The 10,035-nt window shown below is 39.5% G+C and overlaps 1 non-coding gene across 1 annotated transcript; it reads right to left on the minus strand.

Moving 5' to 3' along the window:
* Positions 1 to 647: 647 nt before the first annotated feature.
* LOC112767631 (small nucleolar RNA R71) lies at positions 648 to 755 on the minus strand. Its single transcript, XR_003185072.1, has one exon. It is a non-coding gene; the product is annotated as a small nucleolar RNA R71 (small nucleolar RNA).
* Between the last annotated feature and the right edge of the window lie 9,280 nt (positions 756 to 10,035).

Below are 10,035 nucleotides of genomic sequence, written 5' to 3' on the forward strand. Positions count from 1 at the left end.
TATATTACATTCTTTATCTCTCCCTCTTCTTCTACTCACACAGGGATCCCTATACTATGGTATAAAGGATCTCTGTTATTATTATTATTTTTCTGTGCCTTCTTCTTTGTCATATGAGCAGGAGCAAGGATAAGAACATTCTTGTGGAAGCAGATCCAGAACCTGAAAGGACTCTGAAGAAAAAATTAAGAGAAGCTAAAATACAACAATCCAGAGATAACCTTTCAGAAATTTTCGAACAAGAGAATGAGATGGCAGCCAAAAATAATAATAATGTAAGGAAGATGTTTGGTGACTTCACTGCACCTAATTCCAATTTACATGGAAGAAGCATCTCCATTTCTGCCATTGGAGCAAACAACTTTGAGCTGAAACCTCAATTAGTTTCTCTGATGCAGCAGAACTGCAAGTTTCATGGACTTCCATCTGAAGATCCTTTTTAGTTCTTAACTGAATTCTTGCAGATATGTGATACTGTTAAGACTAATGGAGTAGATCCTGAAGTCTACAGGCTCATGCTTTTCCCTTTTGCTGTAAGAGACAGAGCTAGATTATGGTTGGATTCTCAATCCAAAGACAGCCTGAACTCTTGGGATAGGCTGGTCACGACTTTCTTAGCCAAGTACTTTCCTCCTCAAAAGCTGAGCAAGCTTAGAGCTGATGTTCAAACCTTCAGACAGAAAGAAGGTGAATCCCTCTATGAAGCTTGGGAAAGATACAAACAGTTGACCAAAAAGTGTCCTTCTGACATGCTTTCAGAATGGACCATCCTGGATATATTCTATGATGGTCTGTCTGAGTTATCTAAGATGTCACTGGACACCTCTGCAGGTGGATCCATTTACCTAAAGAAAATGCCTGCAGAAGCTCAAGAACTCATTGACATGGTTGCTAATAACCAGTTCATGTACACTTCTGAGAGGAATCCTGTGAATAATGGGACGCCTATGAAGAAGGGAGTTCTTGAGGTTGATACTCTGAATGCCATATTGGCTCAGAATAAAATATTGACTCAGCAAGTCAATATGATCTCTCAGAGTCTGAATGGAATGCAAGCTGCATCCAACAGTACTCAAGAGGCTTCTTATGAAGAAGAAGCTTATGATCCTGAGAACCCTGCAATAGTAGAGGTGAATTACTTAGGTGAACCTTATGGAAACACCTATAACTCATCATGGAGAAATCATCCAAATTTCTCATGGAAGGATCAAAAGCCTCAACAAGGCTTTAATAATGGTGGAAGAAACAGGTTTAACAATAATAAACCTTTTCCATCATCCACTCAGCAACAGACAGAGAACTCTAAACAAAATGCTTCTAATTTAGCAAATCTAGTCTCTGATCTATATAAGGCCACTGTAAGTTTCATGAATGAAACAAGGTCTTCCATTAGAAATTTGGAAGCACAAGTAGGCCAGCTGAGTAAAAGGATCACTGAAATCCCTCCCAGTACTCTCCCAAGCAATACAGAAGAGAACCCAAAAGGAGAGTGCAGGGCCATTGACATAAGCGCCATGGCCGAACCTGCAAGGGGAGTGGAGGACATGAATCCCAAGGAGGAAGACCTCCTGGGACGTCCAGTGACCAATAAGGAGCTTCCCTCTGAGGAACTAAAGGACTCTGAGGCTCATCTAGAGACCATAGAGATTCCATTGAACCTCCTTATGCCCTTCATGAGCTCTGATGAGTATTCCTCTTCTGAAGAGAATGAGGATGTTACTGAAGAGCAAACTGCCAAGTTTCTTGGTGCAATCATGAAGCTGAATGCCAAATTATTTGGCATTGATACTTGGGAAGTTGAACCTCCCTTGTTCATCAATGAACTAAGTGATCTGGATCAACTGACATTGCCTCAGAAGAGACAGGATCCTGGAAAGTTCATAATACCCTGCACCATAGGCACCATGATCTTTAAGGCTCTATGTGACCTTGGTTCAGGGATAAACATCATGCCCCTCTCTGTAATAGAGAAACTGGGAATCTATGGGGTGCAAGCTGCTAGAATCTCATTAGAGATGGCAGACAACTCAAGAAAACAGGCGTATGGACAAGTAGAGGATGTGCTAGTAAAGGTTGAAGGCCTTTACATCCCTACTGATTTCATAGTCTTGGATACTGGAAAGGAAGAGGATGAATCCATCATCCTAGGAAGACCTTTCCTGGCCACAGCAAGAGCTGTGATTGATGTTGACAGAGGTGAAATAGTCCTTCAATGGAATGAGAACTCCCTTGTGTTTAAAACTCAAGGATCTCCCTCTGCAACCATGGAGAGGAAGCAGAAAAAGCTTCTCTCAAGGTAGAGTCAACCAGAGCCCCCACAGTCAAACTCTAAGTTTGGTGTTGGGAGGCCACAACCAAACTCTAAGTTTGGTGTTGAACTCCCATATACAAACTCTAAGTTTGGTGTTGGAGAGTCTCAACAAAGCTCTGCACATCTGTGAGGCTCCATGAGAGCCCACTGTCAAGCTATTGACATTAAAGAAGCGCTTGTTGGGAGGCAACCCAATGTTTATTTATCTAACTATATTTTTCTTAGTTATATGTCTTTATAGGTTCATGATCATGTGGAGTCACAAAATAAACAAAAAAATTGAAAACGAAATCAAAAACAGCAGAAGAAAAATCACACCCTGGAGGAGCATCTGTCTGGCGTTCAGCGCCAGAACAGAGCATGGTTCTGGCGCTGAACGCCCAAAATGGGCAGCTTCTGGGCGCTGAACGCCAGAACAGGCATGGTTCTGGCGTTCAACGCCAGAAATGGCACACAAATGGGCGTTGAACGCCCAAAATGGGCACCAACCTGGCGTTGAACGCCCAGAGTTGTGTGCAAGGGCATTTTGCATGCCTAAATTGGTGCAGGGATGTAAATGCCTTGACACCTCAAGATCTGTGGACCCCACAGGATCATCTCAGGATCTGTGGACCCACAGGATCATCTCAGGATCTGTGAATCTCACAGGATCCCCACCCACCTCACCCTCTATCTCTCCATTCATGACCATCCCTTCTGTTTTCCATCCACCACTCACATCCATACACACATCCCTCCATCTCCTCCATATCTTCTTTTTATTCTTTTATTCTTTCTTCTTTTGCTCGAGGGCGAGCAACATTCTAAGTTTGGTGTGGTAAAAGCATAGCTTTCTTGTTTTTTTCCATAACCATTGATGGCACCTAAGGCCAGAAGAAACCTCTAAAAAGAGGAAAGGGAAGACAAGAGCTTCCATCAAGGGTCTATAGCTCAGTGGTAGAACATTTGACTGCAAATCAAGAGATCCCTGAGATACCTCAGGGGATACATTTTCTTCCACACAATTATTGGAAGCAACTAAGGGTGGAACATCAAGAGCACTCCATCATCCTTCATGAAATCAGAGAAGATCTAAAAGCAATGAAGGAGGAGCAACAAAGACAAGGAAGAGACATAGAAGAACTCAAGAACATCATTGGTTCCTCAAGAAGGAAACGCCACCATCACTAAGGTGGATTCATTCCTTGTTCTTAATTCTTCTGTTTTTCGTTTTCTATGCTATGTGCTTATCTGTGTTTGTGTCTTCATTACATGATCATTAGTAGTAGTAACTATGTCTTAAAGTTATGAATGTCCTATGAATCCATCACCTCTCTTAAATGAAAAATGTTTTAATTCAAAAGAACAAGAAGTACATGAGTTTCGAATTTATCCTTGAACTTAGCTTAATTATATTGATGTGGTGACAATGCTTCTTGTTTTCTGAATATATGCTTGAACAGTGCATATGTCTTTTGAAGTTGTTGTTTAAGAATGTTAAATATGTTGGCTCTTGAAAGAACAAAGCTTGCAGAAAAAAAAAATAATAGGCAAAAAAAAAGCGAAAAAAAAATAGAAAGAAAAAGAAAAAGCAAGCAGAAAAAGCCAAAGCTCTTAAAACCAAGAGGCAAGAGCAAAAAGCCAATAACCCTTAAAACCAAAAGGCAAGGGCAATAAAAAGGATCCCAAGGCTTTGAGTATCAGTGGTTAGGAGGGCCTAAAGGAATAAAATCCTGGTCTAAGTGGCTAAACCAAGCTGTCCCTAACCATGTGCTTGTGGCGTGTAGGTGTCAAGTGAAAACTTGAGACTGAGCGGTTAAAGTCAAGGTCCAAAGCAAAAACAAAGAGTGTGCTTAAGAACCCTGGACACCTCTAATTGGGGACTTTAGCAAAGCTGAGTCACAATCTGAAAAGGTTCACCCAATTATGTGTCTGTGGCATTTATGTATCCGGTGGTAATACTGGAAAACAAAGTGCTTAGGGCCACGGCCAAGACTCATAAAGAAGCTGTGTTCAAGAATCATCATACTGAACTAGGAGAGTCAATAACACTATTCGAAATCTGAAGTTCCTATAGATGCCAATCATTCTGAATCTCAATGGATAGAGTGAGATGCCAAAACTATTCAAGAGGCAAAAAGCTATAAGTCCCGCTCATTTGATTGAAGCTATGTTTCACTGATAGTTTGGAATTTATAGTATATTCTCTTCTTTTTATCCTATTTGATTTTCAGTTGCTTAGGGACAAGCAACAATTTAAGTTTGGTGTTGTGATGAGCGGATAATTTATACGCTTTTTGGCATTGTTTTTAGTATGTTTTTAGTAGGATCTAGTTACTTTTAGGGATGTTTTCATTAGTTTTTATGTTAAATTCACATTTCTAGACTTTACTATGAGTTTGTGTGTTTTTCTGTGATTTCAGGTATTTTCTGGCTGAAATTGAGGGACTTGAGCAAAAATCAGATTCAGAGGTTGAAGAAGGACTGCTGATGCTGTTGGATTCTGACCTCCCTGCACTCAAAGTGGATTTTCTGGAGCTACAGAACTCGAAATGGCGAGCTTCCAATTGCGTTGGAAAGTAGACATCCAGGGCTTTCCAGCAATATATAATAGTCCATAGTTTGGACAAGAATAGACGACGTAAACTGGCGTTTAACGCCAGCTTTCTACCCAAATTTGGCGTCCAGCGCCAGAAAAGGAGCCAAAACCAGAGTTGAACGCCCAAACTGGCACAAAAGCTGGCGTTCAACTCCAAGAAGGACCTCTACACGTGCAACACTCAGGCTCAGCCCAAACACACACCAAGTGGGCCCAGGAAGTGGATTTATACATCAATTACTTACTCATGTAAACCCTAGTAGCTAGTTTATTATAAATAGGACCTTTTACTATTGTATTAGGTATCTTTGATCAGTTGTATGCTATCTTAGATCACAATAGGGGGCTGGCCATCTCGGCCATGCCTGGACCTTCACTTATGTACTTTTAACGGTAGAGTTTCTACACTCCATAGATTAAGGTGTGGAGCTCTGCTGTTCCTCAAAGATTAATGCAAAGTACTACTGTTTTCTATTCAATTCTTCTTATTTCGCTTCTAAGATATCCATTCGCACCCAAGAACGTGATGAAGGTGATGATTATGTGTGACGCTCATCATCCTTCTCCCTTATGAACGCGTGCCTAACAAACACTTCTGTTCTACATGAAATAAGCTAGAATGAATATCTCTTAGATCTCCCAACCAGAATCTTCGTGGTGTAAGCTAGAATGATGGCGGCATTCAAGAGAATCCGGAAGGTCTAAACCTTGTCTGTGGTATTCCGAGTAGGATTCAATGATTGAATGACTGTGACGAGCTCCTAACTCGCGATTGCAGGGCGTTAGTGACAGACGCAAAAGGATAGTAAATCCTATTCCAGCATGATCGAGAACCGACAGATGAATAGCCGTGCCGTGACAGGGTGCGTGAGCATATTATTCACTGAGAGGATAAGATGAAGCCATTGGCAAGGGTGATGCCTCCAGACGATTAGCCGTGCCGTGACAGAGCATTGGATCATTTTCCCGAGAGATGACCGAAAGTAGCCATTGACAGTGGTGATGTATCACATAAAGCCAGCCATGGAAAGGAGTGAGACTGATTGGATGAAGATAGCAGGAAAGTAGAGGTTCAGAGGAACGAAAAGCATCTCCATTCGCTTATCTGAAATTCCTACCAATGATTTACATAAGTTTCTCTATCCCTATTTTATTATATAATATTCGAAAACACCATTATCACTTTATATCTGCCTGACTGAGATTTACAAGGTGACCATAGCTTGCTTCATACCAACAATCTCCGTGAGATTCGACCCTTACTCACGTAAGGTATTACTTAGACGACCCAGTGCACTTGCTGGTAAGTTGTATCGAAGTTGTGAACCATGGTATTGGCACCATATTCTTGGCGCCACTGCCAGGGAAAGAAAGAGCCATGAGTTTTACATAATTAAAGTGTAATCACGATTACGCGTACCAAGTTGCTCACGTTGCCAGGGATTGTTCGAGCCTGGACATCACAATTTCGTGCACCAGTCCTCAACCGACAAATAGTCCGTGAATCAAATTTAGAAGGAATTAGTTGTCACAAGTTCAACCCCAATAAAATTAACCGAAGTATTTAAACCTCGGGTCCTCTCACAAGGAATGGGCAAACATGTACTTCAACATTGGTTAGAAATCCGGGGTTGCAAGTCATGAGCAAGAAATTAAACTAGGAATCCTAACAAGCAAGTAATCTTGAAATGCAAGAAACTAATTCAATTGATTAAAGCAAGATGTAAATAATTCCAAACTAATAAAGTAACATCCAATGTAATTCTATTCTAAACTAAACAAGTAACTATAACTAAGACAAAGCAATCAAGATTTTTGGGTTTTCAAATATGAATGATAAAGGCAACTCTTGGCTAGACATGGGAATTGGGGTCACTATCCTTGTCTAATAACCATATCTTGACAATTATGAGGAACCAAACTCATTAAGTATACTTCTATACTTGAAGTAGGTTAAATGGTTTAGTCAACATCAACCCATAAGGTCCAACCTAACTACTAATTAACTTAGTAGTAGGCTAGTATCAATGGCTATCAAATTGACCACTAAAGGTTCCCAAATCATCAAATCCATTAGACCCAATGACTCAAGTTTACCCAATTCCCTTAGCCTAGGCCAAGAGTAAAGAGAACTACTCCATAATCAAAGGAAACATTTCATCAAACACATGGTAAGCATTAATAAAAGACCTATTCAAATTGCAATTAAATTGGAACTAACAAGTACACACTAACAATTATCAACATAAAATCACTCAAACAACACAATCAATCATGGAAATCATCGATGTAACATTAGCAATTCAAGATTCACAAGATTCATGAAATGGGTATAAGATGACAATTGATTAGAAATCATAAATCTAACACAAGATCTCAACAAAAGATATGCTAAGGAATTCAAATTAAGCAATCAAAAGTAGTAATTAACAAGATCCAATTCAGAATTCAACAAGGGAAGATCAAATTAAAGCTAGATCTAGAGAGGAACAAGGGTTTCTCTCTAGAAGAACAAGAACCAAAAACTAGCTAAAAATTGTGTCTAAGTGTGAATGAATGATCCCCCCTTTCCCCCTAGCATCCTTGGATCTTTTCCATGCAGAACCAGCTTGAATTTGTGCCCCTTGAGCCTCAGAAATCGCCAGGCACGATTTCCTTTAATGAGGTCACGTGCAGCTTGCCGCGCGTGCACGCCATGCGTGCGTGCGTGCCGATTACTTTTGTGATCCACGCGTGTGCGCCATGGGTGCGTACGTGTCGGTGGGATTTCTCTAATCCGCACGGATGCGCCAATTTACGCGCGCCGCTTGCGGCTATCCACATCCACGCGTGCGCGTGAAGTGCGCGTGCGCGCCTATGCTAAAGTTCCCAAAATCCAAATCTTCATGTTCCTTCCTCTTGTGCATGCTTTCTTTCTCTCTTCTAGGCCATTCTTGCCCTATAAATTCTGAAATCACTCAACAAACACATCACGGCATCAAATGGTAATAAAAGAGGATCAAAATATAGCAATTTTAAGGCAAAAGAAGCATGTTTTTCATCATGGAGCAATAATAGGAAGAGAACATAAAACCATGCATTTCTTGTGAATAAGTGTGAAAAATATTGACAAAACCCCCCCAAATTCTACACAATATAAACCACAAAATTGAAGTTTATCAAGAATTCAAAGACATTAAACAATAGCGAGAATATTAGAGAAAGGCAAGTAAATAAGTTGGGAATAAAATATGGAGAAACAGTTAAGGCTTCAGAGTTATCTATTTTCTGGATTAACTTTTCTTATTAATTTATTTTAATCATGTAAGATTTAATTCATGAAAACTATATGTGACTAGACCCTAATTCCTTAGACCTTCCTAGTCTCCTCTAAAATTCATCAACAGCCAATTCCTTGGTTAATTAATTCCAATTAGGGGGTGAAGTTCAATTCTAGTTATATGCCACAGAAATCCTAATTACTCAAATATAAAAGGATTATATGTCACGTATCCCGTTAAATTCAGATAAACTAGAATTTTAGGAGAAGTTATTTTCAAGCTGTTGTTCAAGTAAAGAGCTTTTCCAAGTTATACATGAACTCAATTAGAAAGAGGGTCATACTTCCGTTCCACCCAAATTCATAAAATAAGGAACGAAAACAATTCTTAAATATAAATCAAGACATGAATTAAAATAAAAAAACAATAAAATCAATCCATACAATAGACAGAGCTCCTAACCTTAACAATGGAGGTTTAGTTGCTCATGGTAAAGAAAATAAGGATTCTGATAGAATGTATTTTGGTAGTTTGAATGGAATAATGTTGTCCTTGGAATCCCCCTGTTGGAATCCCTTTTTATATCTAATCCTAATTAATTTAAAATCTATCTTCCCAAACTAAAATAATATCTTTTCCTATTTTAAAATAAAAATTAAAGTTTAAATCAGAATTAATTAAAGCAATCAGCAAGTCTTCAATTGATGGATGGGGACCACTTGCTTCGTAGGGTCCACGCCTAACTTGGAGTGGACATAATCATTCTTGTGTGAATCTTCCCTTGAGTCTCTGCTATCCCCTGGCTCTAGTCTGTGTTTCTGGGCCGAAAACTGGGTCAAAACTCGGCCTGAAATCGCCTCCAGCATTTTCTGCGTTTTCTGCATGTCGCGCATGTCACGCGTACGCATCAGTCACGTGTACACGTCGATGGTCTTTTTCGTGTGTCACGCGTACGCGTCAGGTACGCGCACACGTCGCCATGGACAGCTCCAAATCACGCGTACACGTCAGGCACGCGCACGCGTCACTCCTCGCTGGTCAGCTGCTTGGTTTTTTCTCTTTCTCTGTAGAAACTCCAACAAATTCATCCGAATGCTACCTAAAATAAATAAAATTGCACAAGACTAAAAGTAGCATTCATAGTGGTTAAAAGATAATTAATTCTTGATTAAATTTAACAATTTAAATGCAAATTCACTAGGAAAAAATAGGAAAGATGCTCACGCATCAAAAAGCAACAGAGATAGGGGCGTGACATAGAAGAAATCAAGCACTCTATTGGATTCTCTAGAGGAAGCAGTAGCTGCCGTCACTAAGGTGGTCACGTTCCATATCCCCCTTTGCTTATGTTATTTTTCTGTTTTTAATTGTATTTCATTGTCTGTTTCCTGTTTCTAAGTGTATGATCATCCTTTGTTTTGTCTTAAGCTATGAAATATTTCATGCATCTCTCACCAATACTTAAAAGATAATTTTATTTGAAAAAGAGAAGTAAGATGCATGAACTCGAGTTTTAAATTAAGAATGGTTCAATTATTTGATGTGGTGGCATTACTTTTACCTTCTGAATGTATGAATCAACAGTGCATATTTAATGTTGGAGTAAAGTGTGTTGGTTCTTGAAAGAATGTTGGAGTAAAGTGCATATTGATTCTTAAAGCAAGAAAAAGCAGCAAAAAGAAAGAAAAAGAGAAAGAAACGAAAAAAAAAGAAAAAGAAAAAGCCAATAGCTCTTTAAACCAAAAGGCAAGAGTAAGAGAGAAAAAGAAAAAGGCAATAACTCTTTAAACCAAAAGGCAAGAGCAAGGGGTCCAAGTCTTTGAGCATCAATGTTAGGAGGGCCTAAAAGAAACAAAATCTTAGCCTAAAAAGTTCAAATGAGCTCC

This window comes from Arachis hypogaea, chromosome 17 (genome assembly GCF_003086295.3).
Source record: "Arachis hypogaea cultivar Tifrunner chromosome 17, arahy.Tifrunner.gnm2.J5K5, whole genome shotgun sequence".
In the NCBI taxonomy this organism is placed as follows: Eukaryota; Viridiplantae; Streptophyta; class Magnoliopsida; order Fabales; family Fabaceae; genus Arachis; species Arachis hypogaea.